This window comes from Taudactylus pleione, unplaced genomic scaffold, assembly GCF_031769625.1.
Source record: "Taudactylus pleione unplaced genomic scaffold, aTauple2 ptg000519l, whole genome shotgun sequence".
Taxonomy (NCBI): domain Eukaryota; kingdom Metazoa; phylum Chordata; class Amphibia; order Anura; family Myobatrachidae; genus Taudactylus; species Taudactylus pleione.
In genome coordinates, this window is record NW_028284921.1 from 463589 (window position 1) to 487404 (window position 23816).

A 23816-nucleotide genomic window follows, 5' to 3' on the forward strand; every position below is an offset into this window, starting at 1 on the left:
AGAGGGAGCTCCCGCAGCTATTCAATACACCGCGCTGTTTGGCTAAAGGATTTCTTCTCACACCCCCTGGGGATGCGAGGAGAAATCCGACAAAAGTGCCAGCCGCGCCCGGCACTTTAGTCAAAGAATGCCGGTTACCGCGCCTTAACACCCAGGTTAAGTCGCTAGAACCAGCATTCTCTCACTTAACCAATTCCTGACCAGGCAAACAGCGCGTTGTATTGAATAACTGCGGGAGCTCCCTCCCCTGGCTATTCAACATCGCACTGAATTGAATTTGGCCCATAGTGGTCAGCAGGTACATGGAAAAGGTCTCATCTGCCAGCCTGCATAAATATATCCAGATTCCATTCAGAATTACTTATCGATTGCTATTACAGGATTTAGGGGGTCTATTTACTAAGCATAGGATGGATATAAATGGAGATAAAGTACCAGTCAATCAGCTCCTAACTGCCATGCTACAGGCTGTGTTTGAAAAATGACAGTTAGGAGCTGACTGGCTGGTACTTTATCTCCGTTCACTTTATCTCCAACCAAGTCTTAGTAAATAGACTCTCTAGTTCGGCACTACAAAACCAGTGGAAGTGTAGCTATGTATCTGAACAATATGCTTTAATTGAAGTCTAACTTCAATTTTAACTGTGGTGTTTTAAATAGAGCTGTGCAGTTTGGTTCTCCAGAAATCCGAATTCACCCGAATTTCATGAATCCGGACAGATCAGAGTCGCAGTTCGGCTCAGGAGGAGATCTGGATAAATCCGAGTTGTGCTTCTAATCTTTCAGCGGTTCAGGTTTTGGATTGCCAAAATTATATGATTTTAGCTGTATTTAAAAACGTCTTATCAATTTAATAAAAATATAAAAAAATCCAGAACCAAAACCAAACTAAACTAAAACACGAAGATGAATCCATATCCAAAACACGGGGGTCAGCGCACATCTCTACCTTTTAAAACACAGTACATTTCATTAACAAGTATAATTGGTTTTTAAGTAATATTTTCAATCTTGAACTATTAATCTCTTTCAATGTTTATATGTTAACGTGTATTTAACAGTTGAAATTCTTTGCCCTTATGCCAAGCCTCTTCCTTGCCAGAAAACTGTTCACTATTATGCACCGTGTTACTACTTGAGGGCATGTGAAGTAGTGGTCAGGAGCAATTACATTCATATGTGACATCCATATTTTACTTGATTTCTGTCCAGCTGTAAACATAATGGGGTCTATTTACTAAGCCTTGGATGGAGATAAAGGGAGCGGAGATAATCAGCCAGCCAATCTGCTCCTAACTGCCATGTCACAGGCTGTGCTGGAAAAATGTCAGTTAGGAGCTGTTTGGCTGGTACTTTATCTCCGTTCACTTTATATCCATCCAGGGCTTAGTAAATAGACCCCAATATCTTTAACACGGTACATGTGAGCCAGCCTTACAGTCTATGGTCTGCTTGCACCAGATTAATCACAGAAAAGTGACCAAAAGTGATTCAATCCATGCGCAATGCCGATGTTCACAAAGTGATTGATAATTTGCAACTGCGCATGCACACAAATGTTTAAAGACTCCTATAACGCACATGTCACACAGAGAGTACATACACAGGTGCTGTTGTGATCAGGGCAGAAAGTATCAGAACGGTGGCTGAAAAGCGATGGGCTTTCCGGGACGGTGGCTGGGTGGTGGCTAGTAGCGCATGTAAAATTGGTTCTCTCAGTGGGCATGTTATTGGAGTGTTGCGGGTGTGTCAATGCAAGTGGCTGCATTGCTGTGGTCAGACTTAGACGCTGCACCTGCCATAGGGTTGATGCAATATTTCGATGGTGCAACCGATGGTGACGTACGGTATAAGGATGGTATTAGAACACTCAACAACACTAAAAGTGTACGTCTCAGTCCTTGCGCAATTGGCCGCACAAATGTGCACAAGGGAAGGAGTTTGCATGCCATCTGCATACACTCGCAGATTGGAGAGCGCCAATATACACTGCTGCATTTGCTTTTGCATGCGACTCAGAATAGGACCCAAACCTGGTCCCATTGACCTCCTACTATAGAAAACATTGTTCTACAAAAGCATTTTATTTACATTAATCTTTTCGGGGGCTTGAAAAATTGGGTAATTTTTTTTTTATGGTTATGGCGGTGTTCCCCACTAATTAAATCAGTTATTTATGCAGCATTAAGGTGTAATAAATAGCCCTGTTCTAATAACGACCCGTTCTCTGGTGCATACTGCTGCATTTTGATTTGATAAATAGGTCACTCAGTAGGTAAAGAAAACATACCACATGGGACTGAGGGACTGATTCAGAGATGGGCGCAACGCCGATGTTTAGGCGTTTGAGCGATTATCGGTGGTCTACGCATGCGCCCAAGTCACATTGCACATGCGTCAAGTTATATTACCGATGTTACTTGCAGTGAGGATTTACTCGTAAAGTGATTGACAGGCAGGGATCGTTTGTGGGCGGCAAAGGGTGGGGGTATGGCGATTCAAATGCAGGCTTGTGGCGGCCGTGTTCTGGGCGAGATTTCTGCCTGCGACTGCGATCCCGTACGCAGTAAAAATGTCTCCAGCGTCTTAGTTCTGGCAACCATTCTGCATAACCATAAAGGTTACTCAGAAGTCCGATAATCGACTGATCTGCCACCGAGTTGCATCTATGTACACAGGGCCTGATTCAGAACGCTGCGCACTCGCAAGCGGGTCGATGGTCCCCCTCTGCGCATGCGCACGCCGGAGCCGGCTCTGGCATGCGCGAGACCCGGCCAGCGATGGGCGCTCCGTCGCTACGGGTCTCGCACCAAAGCGGGGCAGCTGTCGATGGTGATTGACAGCTTGCCCCGTTTTGTAGGCGGGCAGGGGGGGTGGCTGGGCAAACGGAAGCGTTCCTGCAGGAACGCCTGCCGTTTGTGGGCGGCCCTACTGACATCACTCGTGATGTCAGTAGGTGGACTTCCTGCTCTATTAGAGCAGGAAGTCCACTGGGGCTTGCGACCACGAGACCCTACCGCAAGCCTGATGGTCGCAATGGTCTTGACCATCGTGACCATCACCTGGGCGTTCGCATAAGCTGTGGGTGGTCACCCACAGCTATGAGAGCGGCCAGGAGGCCATCTTTAAAAAAAAAGAAGGGACGCCCTGATTCAGAGCGAGCGCTCTCAAAGAGCGTCCGGACTCTGAATCAGGCCCACAGTCTCTTGGATTTGCAAAGCTGCTGGTGGGTGTCTCAATATATATCCCGGCGGCTGCGACTTTTGCACATTTTCGCACTGCCTCTGTGTACGAATTCACAGCTGCTGCAGCATTAGTGCACATCTCTGATTCTGGCCCCGAATTACATACCTCATTGGACTGAAATGCAGAAAAATACAGAGTACTGCTCATGAAAACATACATTCCCCAATATTTAGATATTAGAGAGTATGAAATGAAGAAGCGATTGATACTGGGGGCCTATTCATCACACCTAAACTTTCTCTGGAGGTAATTAGGTTTAAAACTTGCATGGAGTTCTACCTAATTACCGGAGGAATTCATCATTCCTCCTCTCCATAACTATCTATGTCGAAAAGCTGTCATTTTTGTAATGACAGCTTTTCGGGAAATAGATAGTTATCATCTCTACTCTACCTTACCGCAGCTGTAATCAGTGCTGTGCATACGCTGTTACATCTGTAAAATCAGCGCATGTGCAGCACTACCTACAGCTGCGGTAATTTTGTGTGAACCCCCTTCCGCTCACCTCCCCCCCCCGTCCCCGACTTACCTGCCTGCGCAGCCGCCTCAGGCTCCGTCTGCTATGCTGACACGTGTTCTCCCGGCAGAACATAGTACAGTTTAGACAAAAAAATTTTTTTTAGCAAAACTTTATTGTGTTCTTTTGGGAGAACACAGTGTCGGAGCAGCCACTGGAGCCAGAGGAGAGTCCAGAGTGATGGAGGGAGACGCCGGGGGACCTGCCCAGCTGGAAGCAGGTAAGTGTTACCTACTATACGCCACCTCCCAGCGGCGTATGGTAACACCATCAAATTCTGAAAATACATAATTTTCGGAATTTGATGAATAGCATAATTTCCATATCCCCACACTAATGTATGGGGAGTGTGGAAATTAAAGCAGGGGGACTTAACCAGGAGATATCAGTGATATCTCCTGTGTTAAGTGTCTTCATGAATACTAAAATAATGGTAATTAAGGAAAATGTCCTTAAAAACGTTATTTTAATGTTGATGAATAGGCCCCTGTATTAGTTATTTAACACTTAACTAAAATGTCACACCTGCAACAAGATAAGAACATATGGTGAAGAGGAAAGATCTATAATGATGACCTCCTTAAGGTGTATAATCTTTGCTAATTTATGACAACTACTTTATAGTCGACAGCAAGCAGATCAACTCTCTTCCATATTACAGGTGCTCTAGAGGACCAGTCTGTCCTGCATATTGGAATGTATGCTCCAAGCGTACACCTGACCATCTGCACTCATCATTTGCATAAGACCCTCAGGTACAAATGTTACAAGCAATGCTCTCATGGTATTTGTGTACAGTGGATATGAAGCATGTGTATATGTGCACTGAGTAATGTAATGATAGTTGTAGAAACAGATGGTAAATACTACACACAGCATGAGAGGGGTACACCTACCAACTCCATGAAAACAGCTAAATTGGTGAATTTTTTTAATAATGAACTTAATAGGCTTCAGATGCCAAAATGCTAAATATCTAGCGTTAGCAGCATAGCCATGTGACAAGTGAATGTGATGCGTGGAGGATGGAGAATAATGCATAATATATGAGAACATAGTTGTAGAATGTCAAGTTGTTGCTTGACAGGTGAATCAATGCAGGAGAACAACGAACTCTGGAGACCATCTATCTACATGATATGACCACTGCCTATGTTGGTTATAAAACTTCTTAGCATTTAAAACAACACATTAAAGGGGTAGGAAAGCCCACATTAGCACATTTATTGCAAATCGGCCGGAGGACTGGACAGCAGCAAGTCGGCCCAGGATTGGTGTAATGGGTTTATATTTTATTCTGGGATGAAATCTTCAGCTAAGTTATCTTCTGCTGCTGTTCGGTCGCCCAGCTGCTTTGCGATAAATGTTGTGATACCGCCAGCGATTTGCTATCCTGTTAAATCAATGTAACCTTATATATACAAAATAATCCATATTTGAGACTACATACAGAGCAACAGAAGTTTTAATTAATCGACGATCAGTTGTTAAAAATAGGGACAATTCTGGGATAGACTTTTCAAGAGACAGGTCGCTTATACTAGAAAATATGCAACAGGTATAACACCATCATTCCTGAAAATAATATCAAAATATAAGATATTTAGACTAGTTCTTATAAAGATTAAATGAATTTAAATTCAGCATAAAGATTAATGAACGTTGCTATTGACGAGTGCAAAGCATATAGCTCTATTTTAGTGTTTAGTGGTACAAATTATTGGTGTCCCTATATGTGTGTGTGTGTGGGGTGGATCACAATAATTCCATCTATCAATAGTTAGACTCCTTGCAGTTAAAACATTCTATTTTAATTAATTTTGAACAGTAACAAGGCAATACCAAAAAGAAAATATTTAACTTCCAGTATTATTTAACCACCTAGTTAGAGACGAGAGAGCAATACCATCTTGCACGTTACTGATTATGGTCACTGATACTTTGTAATAACTAGGTTTACTTAAGGGCAAAACTTACCTGGTTGTAGGTGTCTCCTCCAGCTCAAGCCGTTTCCCTGTAATGCTCTGTACAACTACTCGGTGCCAGGAGATGTTTCAATGTGGCTCAAAAACTACTGTATCTCCTACTTTCTCTTAGACTCTCAGGAGGAGCGCCGGGCACCTCCTGTCGTTAGTAGCAACAGAACTCTCCAGCCTTAACTGGCGCTGCAGTCTTCGTCCTCTGTCACTTATGTTCCCCTGAGCACTGTAAAAATGCACAGCAGAGAAACTCACAATTAGCAGATCCCCACTAATCTCAAATGCTCACTGCCCAAAAGCTGCACATTCCAATATATTAAATAGGGGCTCAGAAGCATACTTTTAATGCAAAAAAAAAAAAAAGACCTGACTAGACACAAAACATTAAAGGTATGTGAGCCCTCCCAAGGCACACAAATACCCACGCTGCTTTAGTTAAATAAAGGAAAAAGTTATATACGCAGCATAGCACAAAGGGTTGACTGGGGCTGTCTTATCAGTTTCACTCTGTTCACTCACAGTGAAAGCCTGTCTCTAGCTGGTATACACCCTGCTCTTAAACTCACCAAACCAGAATCTTACTCCCAACTAACACAAGCAACTTCCCGCACATACAAACTGAAATTTTATCCGGCTCTGTGAGCTCTTACTGGCCATGGGCCAGTACAGCATTCCTCTCCAGATACCTTTACTACAATGGAAAAACTGGTCTTTTGCATGGTGCATTCAGTTGGGTTTGCCTTAGCCACTGACACAGTATAGCTGAGAGAGGGACTTCCACTTTGGAAAATGTGTGAGAAGGGAGTTTCAGCTCCTCATACGAAAGACAGGTTTGTTTTGTCGGTTTTTCCTTTTCCTTCCAGGCACCTGTTTCATGGCTCCAGTCTCAGAAATGATCAAACTCCCACAATCTGTTCATCTGAGCTGAAAGAACAGGACACTTCACTGCAAAAGCCTTGCCTGTAAATAATAGGTAAAGCTTATGCAGGTTGCACAGCCAGGATTCAGGACTGCAGAGGGATATTTATCAAACCTTCCAATGATGACAAGAGGAGATGGTACCCATAGCAACCAATCAGATGTTAGCTATCATTTCATAGAATGTGCTAGATCAGTGGTTCCCAAACTTTTTCGAATCATGGCGCCCTGGAGTATCAGAATTTTTTCCACAGCACCCCTTGGCCAAAAGTTTCTTATTGAGAAATTCAGCGAAAATTGAATGAAGTAAACTGTTCTTATATGTCACCCTTAGGTTCAGTGGTTGGCAGGGCTGTGCTTCTTTCTGTCCAAATATTTTTTGATTGGCAGCCATTAGCACTGGTTTTGCCTACCACACTGATGAACAATCATTTTATTTGGTACTGGACCACCAACCCGAGGCACCCTTGCAAGTGCCTTGAGGCACCCCAGGGTGTCACAGCACCCACTTTGGGAACCACTGGGCTAGATAAATAGCTATAATCTGATTGGTTGCTATCGGCAACAAGCCAACTTCTCTCATATATGCCAGTTACATGGAGTACACTTTGAGAAGCATCATGAGGTAGATGTATTAAGCTTTGGATAAAGATAAAGTGGAAAGAGATAAAGTACCAACCAATCAGCTCCTGTCATTTTTCAAACACAGCCTGTAAAATGACAGTTAGGAGCTGATTGGTTGGTGCTTTCTCTCTCTCCAAAGCTTAGTACATTTACCCCCCTATCCACTGTAATCCATGCCCATCAGAGCATACATGTGTTAAAGTATCAAACATTTTAATTAAAATAGGAAATAGAGAGAGAGAGAGAGAGAGAGAGAGAGAAAGAGAGAGAGAGACAACAGTAGACAAAACCAGTTTTGCCACTGCCAAGCCTCTTTTTAACCTTGCCCTGCTCTGTGCTCTGCACTAGTCCTACCTTACCAGCACAGTAAAGGCATACAGATATCTGTCAGGGGTTAAAGAAGTCACAAATCTCATGGTGTACTTAAGGAAAACACACACAGTTTACAGTAAATACTGTCGGTTATTGGGTGACATAACGGATGAGCACAATAGAAGCCACCTAAAACAAAAATACTTGCAGAACAATTTTCTGGTAACAGGGTATCACTGAGCTTAATGCTGGTCTCAGTCACTACTCGGTTTATTTCACAGAATGATAATATTTGCCCACATAGACATAATAAAGGGATAAAGTGTAAAGGGATAAAAATAAAAACAAAGCAAAACAGTATGAGCTTACAGAAAACACACATTCCAATAAGCAGTCTGTTCATTTGCCAAGTGAAATGATAAGTAAGAGGTCAATAATTTTTAACTGTTATATGTACTGGGGATGCAGTTAAAATACAGACGGCCAGGACGTCGTCTGTTGAAATCCCGGCGTCGGAATCCCGACCCGGGATTTAACATAGGCGGCGAAATCCCAACGCCAGTCCACAGACCGGGGTTAGGGTACTGGGTGGGGAGGGTTAAGATTAGGGTGCAAGAAGGGAGGGTTAGGGGGAGAAGGGGGAGAGTTAACATACTTACCTGACCCCTGTCGGGATCCCCAGCATTGGGATGCAGCTGTCTGCATTTTGACAGCAGGCATCCCGACTGCCGGGATTTCATACCCTACCTATGTACTGATATCACAGGAGCTAAACTGCACACACCTGCAACTTCTGAAATTGAAAGAGCTTAAGTCCCCCTCTTTGCACTTGAAGATAACGTTGTTATTGGTTCATGCTCCAGAATGTTGTTCTCATTGAATTATGGAGGGCAAAATGGGCATTTAATGTTGACAGTCACTGACTGCTACATCATAGCCCAGGGCTGACCAGCAGGGAGAAATCAGTTCTACACATGTGCCAAACTGATTTCCTATCTAATATGCCGGGGCATGAAGGGCATGGTCAGTACAAGCCCACCTGATGGCGGCTGCATCCCATGTGACTGCGCCAGGCACTCTAAGTAATTAGACAGCTGCCTTGCAATTTCATTTGAGTTTAGCTGTACTCCTGATCAGTTCTGCTGATTCCTGGTGTTTGACTTCAGCTTGTTCTTTGGCTCTGATCCTGTGCTGCCTGCCCTGACCTTGGAGTGTTCCTGACAATTCTTCTGGCTCAGCCTTAGATACATTTCTGCTACTTTATCAGTTATTTCTCTGGGTTTTTCAGTAGTTGTCACCACTTGACAATGGAGGGCTTCAATACATAGTAACAATCATTATTGTGTGGATGAGAATTTAAAGAAAAAGATAGAACAAAAAGACATAGGACTCTATTCATTATGTTAATTATCAGGGGACCCCGATAATTAACATACTAACTCAACGCGAGCGCCGGAGCAATTCATCATTGCTTCGGCGCGAAGATAGCCAATCCGAAGATCAACGGTCTCCCTGAAGTGCTTCACTGCTCATTTTGAATCTTTTCACTGATCCTTTCGAAGCAGTGACACTAGTGTGCCTGTGTGACCTACAGGTCACCCATGCGCACAAGAGCCCAGGCGTCCGGTGGAAGGAGCCGGACAGGGGCCGAGGGATCTGATAGGATTTCTCTTTGCAGCCCGGGACTCCTTCCTATAGAGAAGGAGCGGGTTGTGAGAGCACACGCCATCTGAAGATGGCGAATGTTCCCGCAGTCAAACTCAGAAAATATTCTATTTTTGGAGCTTGATTAATTTAGGTCCCTATACTAGTGTATGGGGAATCGGGCCATTCTGGGAGAGAAAGGTAAGCAGGAGATATCTGTAATATCTCCTGCATTACCTTTTTGATGAATGGTCTGAAAACTTAATTTCTACAAAAGCAATTGAAAATGTTAATTGTCACCTGCTTTTGTAGAAATTAAGTAATGATGAATAGAAGCCATTATGCATTAACAAATGACGTTTGATTGGGGATTTGGAAGACTATGAGCTAGAAAATTAATAGAGTTGTTATACATTTGAAAGGGTGGAAATACACAGATATGTAACAAATTCAACCTATACAAAATCATTCTGAAGACATTTCTATTGTTTCCAGTGATTATAGTTCCACATGGAGTCAGATATGGAATCATCATTGGAGGAACCTATGGGGGCTGCGGTTGCTGTCGGAAATGGAGGGACCTTGGCAGATATTGGAGGCCTCTTCCTCCTTCCTACATCCGAGTGATACTAGTTTGCGGGCCCCTTAGAGTGAATTAGACTTCTGAGATGAGGGCTCCCTTTGCACCCAATTAAAAAATGAATGTATTTGATTTCCAAGTGGACTTTATTAGAGCATTGACTTTGAAAAGGTTCCTTGATTTAAAAGCTTCCGGTGTTAAAAAAAAAATCACCCTGGAAAATTATAGTCATGATGATGCTCATATTCTGCCTGACACACCATGTGATTCTGATACATGTCTAATGATGTCACATTATGTTTGCATAAGAAACATAAGGATGGCTCTATTTTTGACCATCATTTAAGGGTGAGGCGACCGAGGTATTTCAAAAAGCTGATGAGCAAGATTTAAGTGCATTCAGTGGGACTTTTGATAAATGCCTACAAACTATTGTGCTGCATATACAGTAATCTATCTAAAAACGAGTTTAAAGTTCTTAATACCCTTTAAAACAGAAGTGTTACGGTTGTAAAGCAAGCAAATATGGGAAATAAAGAATTTGTGATTAGTGGTGAATTAGTGGTGAAGGTGAATTATATTAAAAACGGCTTATAACAGCTTAAGCATCTTTTACATGATGATTTTGTAAATAATATTATTAATAAGGGGGGCATAAATACATATAGTATAAGAACCCCTTAACTGCTAATGTATGTTATCTCCTTTACAGAAATTGCCAAACAATCCACCTAATTCCCAGGTACAGCCGTGGACACTGAACAGGGGCTTCAAGCCGTGTCACAGCGGCTTGAACCCCATTTACACCACAGGCTGGACCTGGGATATTGCCTGGGCTTACCTCTGCTGGCGCTTGGAGATGACATCTAGGACTGCGGCTCTCCCTATGCAGTGAACAGGACCGAGGTCGGACGACCCGGGTTACTTGTTCACACTGCCATGTAACACGGGTCCTTCTCGGACTAACCCAGGTAGCTAGCCAGGTTGGATTCCTGGTTCTCTGGACCCCGGTTAACCCTTTTACACTGAGCCACGACCCAGGTTCACCCAGCAGTAACACCTGTTTTTCTGATTTTGCGGCAGTGTAAAAGGGGGTAAAAGCTCTATTTCTAATCTCTGATTAGAGGGGATATGCTGATACATTCTTCTAGCTTGCTGTATAAGGTTCAAAATGATTACTAAATAATTTTGAAAGTATGATTTAAATAAATATAGATGGGATGCCATGGATGTGTCCTCTCTGTGTTTCATTATGGATCATGTTGATGGTTTGGAGGCAGCGCATTTGTCACTGAACTATTGAAATTACAACTCAATCTTCTTAGTTTAGAATCTATAGAATATATTCTTATTCACAATATATTTAATAGAACAGAGGTACTGCTATGGGCAGTCATTTTGCTCTTTCCTATGCAGGACTCTTTATGGAATTATGGGGGCAGAAATATGTTTTTATAATGCTGATCCACATGCTGATTTTATTACATATAAATTATAGATTATATAAATATGGTGTGGCGTAGCATGGAGGAGCTTTTATGCTAAAATGTATTTGAATTTAAGGTTCACTGTGAAACAAATAAAAATGCCATGCCTTCAGCAGCATGGCATTGCTCATGATATCCCCAGATTGGGCTGCATGTACAGCTGACTGAGGATATCGTTAATGATCCACAAGAGCGCGAATCGTTGGTCATTCGGATGATATGAATGATATATAATTGAACGATAACGTTATCGTTCACTTTTATCGTCAAGTGTGTGCGCGGCATTATGCCCGTTGCTTCCAGTATTCTTCCTCTCGTCTTTCATTTTGCTGTATTTTTCAAAAGCTGCTACATTTATACAGCGAACCACGCCAGGTGTTGTGCCTCTATCCTACCAGTGACTTTGTGTTTCTATTGGACATCTTAACAAGCCTGAACCAGCTTTCCGGTAACAAAATTGGATCTCTCTTTGGAAATATTCCTTTGCAATCAACAACCATCCACACCATGGACATCTGTGGGCTCCGAGTGCAGCATATAGACTGTATGCCAATAGGACAATCCCTTTACTGGTGATAAGGACTTGGTAACTATACTTGTATTGGACATGTGACGTCCTTATATACTGAGACCAAAACTTACATTACTATCCGGAAGCATCTACTGGAACAGGCATTGTTTATATGTATTGATTCATTGGAAGAGGCCAATTGCATATTACTTTTCATGCTTATTTCATTGTTCTATTTTTAGTGGTACAATTATAATTGTCATTTTATTGATTTATATTAAAGTGTTTATTACATGCATATTTATGTACTATCTTTGACACACATCTATTGCAGCGCTGCTATTCTTTATAGTGTTTATATGTTGTTTAGGGTTTGACTACCCCTACATCTAGCAGCTGCTTAGTTAAACAGACCATCCCAGCGCCTGTATTCCCAATTTTCACTTCTGAAATTAATCGTTTTTATATGCTTGACTTACTTCAGGGGTTCACAGTTACGGTATTGCATCTGCTGAGATTGTAAACATTTCCCCCCCCTCTCAATGCATCTTGCCTCCATAGTGGACTTGTATAGGAAATCAGATTCATTCATTTGACAAGACCACTATTCACTAACCTGGATAATGGCTCAAGCCCTAGCATATGAATTGGCTTTGCATGTAATTTATTATTAGTGTTGTGATCAGACCTGCATTTTACCTGACCTAGTTGGTTTAAGGCTGTTTCTGTTGTGTTATGAGTTTATTGTATTCATTTTGCATTTCCGATAATATTTTGTAATACAAGGGTTGTCATATGCAGGAATGTAATGTCAGCAGATATGGGTGTAATGGCCCCTTAACGATGCTTCGTAAAGTTTGTAAGGGGTGGAATGTAATGCAGACAAGGCTGGTTTTTATTTGCTAGTACATGTTCAATTTAATTGTAAATTTCTTTGGGAGCTGTTTAATTGTAGGTCATCAGCTCTTTTTAGGTCTATTATGGCCGGTGGTTACACACAGCGGCCAGGGAGCAGATTGAGCTGGGACAGACACCGGCGGCGGGGGGAGGACTGCAATTCTGAGTGGGGGATCCCAACAGGATACCATAGGGAAGGAGCGGGTTGCGGGAGCAAACACCATGTGAAGAAATGGTAAATGCTCCTGCAATGAAGCTCCTAAAATATTATATTTTTGGAGTTTGATGAATTTAGGTCCCCATCAGCGGGATGAGGGGGGCTGCTGCTGCCGCCGCCAAGAAGGAGAAAAAAAAACACTCACCGGTTACTTGCCAGGTCCCAGCGCCTGCACAATTGATCTGACAGGCACTGAGACTGGTGCATGAGCACTAGCGGCGCATATCATCGGCTTCCAATGTTTGCAGCCCCTAGGAGCCAGGTAGGGCATGGACTGCACTGACTACACTGAGGTGATGGATTTTAAAATCTGCCACTGGTCACCATTGTATGGGGACAGAATTCATCTTCAGATGGCGAGTGCTCTCGCTACCAACTCCTTCCCCATGCGAAGGATTCCCAGATCACGAAAAGGGATCCGGATTTCGGATCCCTCCACCTCTGTCCGGAGCCTTCCACCGGACATCGAGGCTCTTGTGCGAATGCGTGACCTGTAGGTCACGCATGCACAATTGTCTCGCTGCTCCGGATTTCGGATCAGCTGTCTCCACGCCGGAGCAATGATGAATTGCTAAGACGCTTGTGGCGAGTTAGTATGTTGATTATCGGGGTCCATTAATGAAAATGGGATTTTGGTGCCTACCGGTAAATCCTTTTCTCTGATTCCACAGGGGACACTGGAGGTTGCTTACGCTGGGGTATAGAGGCGTGGATAACTGGAGCTGGCACTTTAAATAATTTAGAAGTGTGAAGCTCCTCCCCCTCTATGCCCCATCAGCCCTCAGTTTACAAAATGAATACCGAGAGGAGATGGAGAACAAGCAGAGTAAAAGGGAGAGAAGAACACACAATAATCAAAACATACAACATACTGAACAAACCGAACAGGCAAGCAGAGAGCGCTGAGGTGGGCGTCCAGTGTCCCCTGTGGAATCAGAGAAAAAGATTTACCGGTAGGTACCAAAATCCCATTTTCTCTTTCATCCACTAGGGGACACTGGAGGTTGCTTACGCTGGGGAAGTCCCAAAGTTCTCCCCACGGGCGGGAGCGCTCTGCGGAACCTGTAGAACAAGGCGGCCAAAACGTGATGCCGAAGCAGCAAACGTGTCAAATCTGTAAAATTCTACAAACGTGTGAACAGAAGACCAAGTGGCCGCACAACACAAGTGTGACGTGGAGGCACCCCTACCGGTCCCCCATGACGCACCCACCGAACGTGTGGAATGAGCCGAAGTGGACGAAGGAGGCCGATGGTCAGCACTAACATAAGCCTGATGAATAGTCAGAGTGATCCAACGTGCCAATGTCTGCTTAGACGCTGGCCAACCCTTCCAAACAGCATCATAGAGGACAAAAAGCGACTGACTACGGAGGGACGCTGTCCTGGCAACATAGATGCGGAGAGCTCTAACCACAACAAAGGTAGAATAATCACCCGAGTCCCCCACCAATGACGGAACCACCATAGGCTGGTTGAAATGGAAAGCTGACACAACCTTGGGAAGGAAGGCGGCTACCGTCCGGAGTTCCGTCCTATCAGTATGAAACACAAGGTAAGTGGCTTATAGGACAGAACACCCAATTCCGAAACTCTACGAGCCGAAGCTAGAGCCAGAAGGATGACCGTCTTCCAAGACAAACACTTAAGATCAACCTCTTCCAAAAGGTTCGAACATGGCCGACTGAAGGAACAGAAGCACTAAGGTCAAGTACCAAGGAGCTACCGGAGGTACTAAAGGAGGCTGCACATGCAAGACCTCCTGAAGAAACGTCTGCACCTCAGGAAGGAGGGCCAATTTGCGTTGAAAGAAAATGGAAAGGGCAGAGACCTGCCCCTTTCAAAGTTCCAAGGCGAAGGCCAGAATCCAATCCCTATCTGGAGGAGAAAAAAAAAAAAACAGAAACCAGAACAAACGAAAAATCCTAGACGGAAGACCCCGACTGGAACACCACGATATATAAGAACGCCAGATACGATGATAATGCGCAGCCGAAAACTGGCTTCCTGGCGCGCAGCATGGTGGTAATAACCGAGTCTGGGATACCTCTACGTCTGAAGATATTGGTTTCAAGAGTCACCCCATTAAACGCAGCTGCGTTAAGTTGGGGTGGACGAAAGTACCCTGCTGTAGAAGATCCGGCAGCAGAGTAAGGGGCCATGGGTCGTCTACCAATAGGGACCGAAGGTCAGAGAACTAACTTTTCCGAGGCCAGTTTGGAGCCACTAGAATGACAGAGGCCGACTTGTGTTTTATTCTTTTAAGACGACAAGGCATGTATACTGGGACGCCATGAGGTCCCCTTGAGGACACTCCCATCGACGAATAAACGCGTTGAACACGTCTGGATGAAGCTTCCATTCCCCGAGATGGATGTCTTGGCAATTTAGATAATCTGCTTCCCAGTTGTCCATACCCGGGATGAATACTGCTGACAGGATTACCGACTTATTTTCGGCCCACCGGAGAATCTGAGTTACTTCTCGCATGGCCATACGACTTTGAGTCCTACCTGTCGGTAGATGTAAGCGACGGCCATTGCATTGTCAGACTGAACTCTCTCCGGACGAGACTTTAGAAGCTCTGTTGCTTCTATCAGAGCTTATAAATTGCTCTGTTCCAACACATTTATGGGCCACTTCTGTTCCAGTGGGGACCATCGACCTTGAACGAGATAATCGAGGACTACTGCTCCGCATCCCTGAAGGCTGGCATCCGTTGTTACGATGATCCAGCCCCACACTTCGAATCTTCGGCCCGCTAAAAGATTGTTGGATTGCGTCCACCAGAGGAGAGCCACTCTGGTAACCGGGTTCAGACGGATCTGTTGATGTCGAAGCAGATGAGATCCTGAGCCTTGTGAAAGGAGGTCCAGTTGAAATATTCAGGAGTGGAAATGTCCGAACTGTAGTGCCTCGAAATCAGCTACCATTTTGTCCAAGAGACGCAAACAAAGAAGTAGGGAAACCTTCCTTGGTCTGAGGGCCAACTGAACTAACAACCGGAAATCCCGGGCTTTGTCTATCGGAAGGAAAACCCTGTGTCGTATCCAAGATCATGCCCAGAAACAGGAGTTTCTGGGATGGAATGAGATGTGATTTCTTGAAATTGATTATCCAACTGTGTTGGATTAAAGTGTGATATGTCAGTAACTCATGGTCTGAGAGAAGGGTTACCGATGTAGCCTTGAGTAATAGGTCGTCCAAATAAGGGATTATGTTCACCTCCATTGACCAAAGGAGAGCAATCATGACTGACATGAGTCTTGTGAAGATGCGGGGAGCCGAGGATAACCCGAACGGCAATGCTCAAAATTGGTAGAGATCCTGCAGTATAGCAAACCGCAGGAAGGCTTGATGCGGTTCCCAAATGGGAACATGCAGATAGGCATCCTTGATATCCAGGGATAATAGGAACTCCCCTGGTTCCAAGCTCGCAATGACGGACATAAGAGAATCCCTTTTGAAACAATACATCTTCAGATATAGGTTTAAAGACCAGAGGTTTAAGATGGGCCTGACCGAATCCTCTGGTTTGGGCACTACAAACAGGTTTGAGTAAACCCCCATACCTCATTGATGCTCCGAAACCAGAACTAGCACAAATACTATTAGAGACTGGATAGCCTCCTGTAGAACCCTGGCCTTGTCTGCAGGTATTGGCAGACTCGTAGTGTAGAGCCGAGGTGGAGGGGGATTTCGAAGTCTATACGATAGCCCAGGGAAATTGGTCTGCGAATCCACGGTACTGAAGAGGTTTGGTTCCAAACTTGTTAACATTTTTGCAAGCGGGCTCCCACCGCAGGGGACCCCAGGTGGGACGGAAGACTGTCATGCCACCTATTCTTCAGCAGGTTTAGGCTCCTGTCGACATGCAACAGTGTGCGGTCGACCTCTACCTCTGCGCCTCTTGCTTGCGTGGGAGCACCTCTGGCTCTACCACAAAAGTAATGTGGCGCAGGAAAGTAATGAAACGAAGGTCCAGTGTAAGATCTTCTGGGAGCCGGAGCAGTAGATGGGAGGAAAGAAGACTTACCTCCCCGTGGCTTGGGATATCCATTCGTCCAATTCCAGGCCAAAAAGCATGTCACCAGTGAATGGTGAACCCTCCTCCGCACACTTGGATTATGCGTCCGATTGACAAGCGCGCAACCAGATGGCTCTGCGGCCCGATTAGTAGACGCAGAAATACTGATAATCAATATCCTTAGAAGCTTCTCCCAGGTAAACTGCAGTCTCACGAATGTGTTCTGCTAGTAGGTAATTCCCAGAGCAGAATTACGTCAAAGTCCAATGTAATCAACTGGTCAGCCCAGCAAACCACAGCCTTGTTAACCCAGGCGGTAAAAAGGGTGGGTCTAAGTTGAGCTCCCGCTGCAGTATAGATAGATCTTAGTGTTGTCTCCAACTTATGATCCGAAGGGTCTTTTAGTACAGTAGCTCCCGGTACTGGAAATGCTGTTTTCTTAGAGACAGCCTTCTGTACCAGGGATGTAGCCATATAGATGTGCAGGAGTCCAGCCTTCTGTAGCCTAGCAGCTGCACTCTGCCTTCAGGAGGGAGAGAATGCAGGCATGAAGTACAGACATTGGCAAGCACGCTGTTTTTAACAGCCCTGTGCCTTAGCAGTGGAGAGAGACCGCGCTGTGTAGGCTCCGCCCCCTTTTTTTATCAAGGCTGCCGTCCAAAATGGAGGAGCTCACTCCTGATAGCCCCGCTATGCGCGCTCCCCCGTCCCTCTGCAGCCCTTAGCGGCGAGCAAGTACTGAGGACAGTGTATGCCCCCGCCAGAAGCAGTAATACACACTGGGCGGTCGGCGGGAGGGGGGGTCAGAGCGGGGGAATGCGCAGCCATACTGACTGCTTCCTCGGAGGCTCTCACAGCTGCAGCACACACTCTTCTCAGTGCTGTGATAACGCTGGGCAGCGGCGGGGGTCGGAGTCGGGGGATGCGCAGCTGGTTACTCACTGCGTGTCCCCTTAGAAGTCTCTCTGCAGCAGTCTTCAGCACTTTCTTTTTTCTGTTAGAAATGTGCTGTGGCGGTAAGGAGCTGTCAGTGCTTTTGTAATAAGCACTGTGCACTCCTTCCTGTTCTACTAAGAGAGGTGGCGAAGGGTACCTAATATAGTGTAAAAGATACATAAAAATAATAAAACCTAAATAAAAAACAATGTAATGCTGGAGCACAGCATAATGTGACCAGCTCCTAGTAGGCACATTTTCTAAACTGAGGGCTGATGGGGCATAGAGGGGGAGGAGCTTCACACTTCTAAATTATTTAAAGTGCCGGCTCCAGTTATCCACGCCTCTATACCCCAACGTAAGCAACCTCCAGTGTCCCCTAGTGGATGAAAGAGAAAGACCCTTGTTTGAGCTTCAAGATGTCAGTTATAGGATGAGACAAAAGGGAGTAGGAGATAAAGTCAGGTAAATAAAAATTAGTAATGCAGGTGATGATGCAGTGAACCTCCTGCCATAGTGGAGCTATCTTAGACAATGCCACAAAACAAGAGACATGGGACTTCATTCAGAGGCGGTCGTTAGATGCAAGCGGTCGCACAGAATCAGGGCGGCCGCTTGCATCCTGAACGGCCGCCTCCTTGTCGATCGTTAGGCTGTGGGTTACCACCCACAGCTAAACGACCGACCAGGTTGATGGTCGCAATGGTGACCATCGGGGCTTACGACCAGACCCTAGGGTAGGGTCTGGGCACTCGTAAGCCCCAGGGAGCTTCCTGCTCTGATGGACATCACTGATGATGTCAGTGCGGCCGCCCACAAAACGGTAGGCGCTCGTAAAGGAACGCCTCCGTTTTGGAAACCACCTCCCCGGCCCGCCTACCAAACGGGGGCAGCTGTCGATCAACATCGACAGCCGCCCCTGTGGTAGCGAGTTCCGGAGCGACAGAGTTTCGGCGCTCGCGACCGACTCTGAATGAGGTCCATGGTGCCCTAATAAGAATGATGTCAGCCAGAGCCGGCCCTAGGCATAGGCATTCTAAGCTAATGCCTAGGGCATCTGGAATGCCTAAGGGCATTCCACGGCTCTGCAGCTGCCACCGCGATCGGAGCTCAGCTCAGTTCCGATCCAGCAGCGCATCGGTCAGGTGGGAGCCAGGTCAGAATGAGCTTCTGCATAGAAGCTCATTCTGACTACAAAGGACAAGGAAGATGGCCGCTGCTGCTAGAGGCCGGGAATGCTGTGCAAACTCGGCCGCGGCCACTCCTCCCATCACCCTTTGCGGAGCAGAGCCGTGACAACTCACGGCTCTGCCTCCATTTTCTCGGCCCGCCGCCCAGCGCCATCGGACTAGGCAGGCACCACTTCACCTGGCACTGCAGGCAGTAACTGCACAGCCCAGGACTTCAGGACAGCCCCGTCGACTCCCACTCCAGCCTGGCTGACCAGAGACAAACAACAAGAAGGGTCTCGGTAAAATAGCTCAGGCTGGGAGAGGGGCAGCGCTGGGGCACTCACATATGCATTCTGTATATGTGTGTATAATATATATATATATATATGTCTGTGTGTATATATATATATACACTGTATATTTATGTATATGTGTGTATATATTATGTGTATATATATATATATATATATATATATAGTCCAATATACTGCACTCACACCTTAAAAAGTTATATGTTCAGGGTGCTCTCCAAACCCTTGGGTTCCAAAATATAAGAAATATCTGTGAATTTCTCAGATGAAGGCACTCACTTAAAAATTATTGATTTTATTGAGACATTTTTCTTCAAAAAACTTTTAGACGTTAAAGTCAGACACCATATTTGGTTGTTTATTCATTTGTAGATCTATAAACTTGTGATTTGAAAGACACTAGTCTTGAAAAAGGTCATAAATTGGACCGAAACGTCGACACAACCAAATATGGTGTCTGACTTTAACGTCTAAAAGTTTTTTGAAGAAAAATGTCTCAATAAAATCAATAATTTTTAAGTGAGTGCCTTCATCTGAGAAATTCACAGATATTTCTTATATATATATATATATATATATATATATATATATATATATATATATATTCATATAGTATGTGTATCTATATATACTATATATATATATGTGATATAAATTATGTGTGTATATATTATGTGTATATATATATATATATATATATATATATATATTAATGTTTTGTATGTATGTATATATATATGATCTATATATTAATGTGTGTGTATTTATAAAATATATATATATATATATTAATGTGTTTGTGTGTGTGTGTATATATATATATATATATATATATATAAATAGGTACAGAATAGTTCGGCACTCGCCAATGGGAAATGCAATGTGCCTGGGTGCCAGTTCAACAAAAGAGCACATGTATATGGGAAAAACGAAGGGCACTCCACAGGTCTCAGCAGCAGCAGTAAAACAAACCAGACAGAGCAAGTAGTATATGCCAACGTGCGCTGAAACATTGGCACAAACCTGTGGAGTGCCCTCCATTTTTCCTATATATATATATATATATATATATATATATATATATATAGTTATAGTTATATATATATATATATAGTTATATACACACACACACACACTTCCTTGTGTCTGGTCTTCTGCTGGGTACACATTTAACAATATATATATTATAATATATATATTAAGATATTATATAATATATATAATAGCATATAACATAGTAACATCGGCCGTTCACTTGAATTCAATTCACAGAAATATCGCTGCACAGCTGATGACAGATAGATCTGGTCATCGTGCGTTGTCTACGGCTGGTCTACCACCTGCCTGTACACTTGCTGTAGAAGCCGGCAGGTAGGGGGTCGCGATGCGACCCCTGGCCAGGGGGACCGGAGAAGATGGTTGTTCACTGTGCATGAAGAACCATAATCTGCAGATATATCTTTCAGCTGTGTACCCACTTTAAAATTGGTGGTGCGATTATCTGCTAAGGGGCACCTGCCAAATTTTGCCTAGGGCAGCAAATTGGCTAGGGCCGGCTCTGATGTCAGCACAGTTTTGAGATATCAGAGAAAATAGAATTAAGTTTTTTGTGGGTAAGGTACCGATAATAGACCATCTGGGCAGTCCCGTTGAACCTGGCACAGATAGAAGTCTTAGAGGGGAATTCAAATGGTTCCGTTAATTTAAAGGGTGTAAAAAAGGGTGGTAGCCTCTAGCTTTAAGGCCTGGGGTTACTCAATTCTTTAGAAAGGCATAAGCTGCCTATTGTTTTATGGATTCGAAAATGTATCATGACCAACATAGACAACTACAATGTCCTTAGAGATCTTTCCCCAAAATAAATATACAGTGAGTGGTGTTATAAGATCACAGCTTTTATTTACTAAACATATAAATGAATGGGTAAGCGAGAATGCATTGCATCGCCCAGCTCAATAGAGCTAACAAATGGGAGCCGGATCTACACCTGAGAAGCAAAGGACCCACCCATGCTTAATTGGCTTAGTACTGATGGACCCAACCTTCCAGGTCCACTTTTAAGGGAAGAGACAACTCGCCTTTGGGAAAAGGAAGGTGGCCCGCAACTACCTTTTGCTCCACAGTAGCCGTTGAGAAGTAACGTTTTCCCACCCAGCTACACCTCCTTGGCAAAGTACCACTCACCTTGCCAAAGTACTCCAATCCAAAACGCGTTGGTGTTGAGTGCTCCTAAGACCTACTTCTATTTACCTGGATTGAGCTACCAACAAGGAACTCCACTTTGCTTTTTCCACTCCCCGGGCTGTGAGAAGAGATTTTTCTGTGGATGTTTTCTAACAAGTCACCATATGGTAATAAATTTAGTTCTCACCATTTTGGGGAAATGTTATCATTATACATGTACTTTTTATGTGGTGCATTTTTATAGCACTTTTATGAATAAATGTATGTTCTTAAGGTAATGCATTATTTATGTGCTTTTTTGTTTGTATATTTTTGGAGATTCCAGTCTGTGCCTCTTACCTCATCCATAGAGTGAATTTTACTTATTGATGGTTATTTGGGCCCAAAGTCTCTACTCTAATACCACACCATGATTGTTCAACACTATTACATGTGCATATGAGAAAAGAGATTCCTAAGAGTTATTGAGGAACACTTCTTGGAAGATTTTTTTTAAAACATTCAGTGCCCGTAGTTCACTTAGTCACTTGGGAACTATTGAAGATACATCTTTTGGAAGGAGGAGTGACACCTTTCAATGTCTATATTTCACCTCCAGTAGGTGAGTGTGTAACACTCTTAGGAGATTTACATCTGAAGTACAACAGGATGACACTATTTTCTGTAGCCTCCTTTTTTGCATATACTACATGGTGATATTATGTAAAGCAGACTAGATCATTTTCAGCTGGAAGACACCAAGTATCAAGATTACTGTTAAGTTAAGCACAGCATTTTTTGACCTTCCCAATCTTTTTGCATACATCAATTTCAGTCACAGGAGAAATCTGAAATGGTGGGTGAGGCATCTTATGGTGTCTCAGTGAATGGACGGGTACTGCAGTTAGCCTATATTTCCACCAGTATCTGCACCAAATAATTATAACTGCAGAATGTTCAAGGACCTAAGTCACTGACTTGGATGGTGTAAAGAGTACACGGGCTGACAACTCAGATGCACCGCTGGCACAGGAGAGCAATACTTGTGTTGTACTCGGATGGTGTACAGAGTACACGGACTGAGAACCCAGACGCACCGCTGGCACAGGACAGCGCCACTTGTGTTGTACTCGGATGGTGTACAGAGTACCCGGGCTGAGAACCCAGATGCACCGCTGGCACAGGAGAGCAACACTTGTGTTGTACCCAGATGGTTTACAGAGTACACGGGCTGAGAACCCAGACGCACCGCTGGCACAGGACAGCAGCACTTGTGCTGTACTCGGATGTTGTACCGAGTATACTTATAATGATTCTAATACAGGACAAGCACCGGAGTAGTGCTCCAATAATCTGTACTGGATGATGTTCCGAGAACAGACTGAAGATCCAAGCGCAGGGCAAACACTGAAATGAGGCAATAGTACTCAGTACTCAGGTGATGTACTGAGTGCACACTGGAAATCCTGACGCAGGGCGAGCACCAGAGTAGTACTCAGGAAATCTGTACTGGATGATGTTCTGAGAACAGACTGGAGATCCAAGCGCAGCACAAAAACTGGAATGAGCCACTAGGACTCAGTACTCAGGTGATACACTGGGAAATAACGCTGGGTAAAATCACTGGAAGATTGCACGTGCAGCCTGGAACAAAGCAATAGCAACCGTCAAGGAAATAGTGAGGTTGATCAGGCAACTTCCTGTTACCTGGAGTCCTGTTTATACCCCCAAGTAGCTGTCCATTGGAGGAGAGAGTCGGCTGAGAACTGACACGGCTACCATTGGATAAGGATCCTATCAGGTGATACAGCCAAGATGGCTGCGCCCATAACCACCGCCGCAGGAACTCCGATATGGAGGACTGCGTGGAAGTCACCTGGGCCCCGGGGAGAATACTCAGCGCGCCACCCACCGCCGCACTTGACGTCTCACTGTGCTCGCTAGTGAGGGGAAGCCGGCACTGCGGTAAGTAACAGCCGATCCCAGGCTGAATCCTGACACTATTACATTATGCCCTTGGTTTGAAAATTCAAGTGCCAAGTGTAGGTTGGAAGTACCATCAATAAGCACTTTACTTAAGTCATTACATGTGTGAACATGCTGTATCCAGTAAGGTATACAGCATCTATAGAAGAGTAGGATCATCCATTCTATATATTAACTAGTAAGATTATGATTATGATGCCGGCGGTCGCTATGCCGACTACAGAATCCCGGCGAGGGTTAATTAAACTACTCCGGGAGACCGGCGTCCGGCATCCCAGGGGGTGCTTAGG

The 23816-nt window shown here is 44.4% G+C and overlaps 1 protein-coding gene across 1 annotated transcript in view; it reads right to left on the minus strand.

Annotated features, from left to right (window-relative positions):
* Window positions 1–6260, minus strand: part of RBM47 (RNA binding motif protein 47) — a 165578-nt gene extending 159318 nt beyond the window's left edge. The window contains exons 1-2 of the mRNA XM_088450560.1: window positions 6168–6260; window positions 5741–5968 (exon numbers count right to left, since the gene is read on the minus strand). The gene's annotated coding sequence lies outside the window, so the exon portion shown is untranslated. The remainder of the gene's footprint in view (window positions 1–5740; window positions 5969–6167) is intronic.
* Window positions 6261–23816: the final 17556 nt, after the last annotated feature.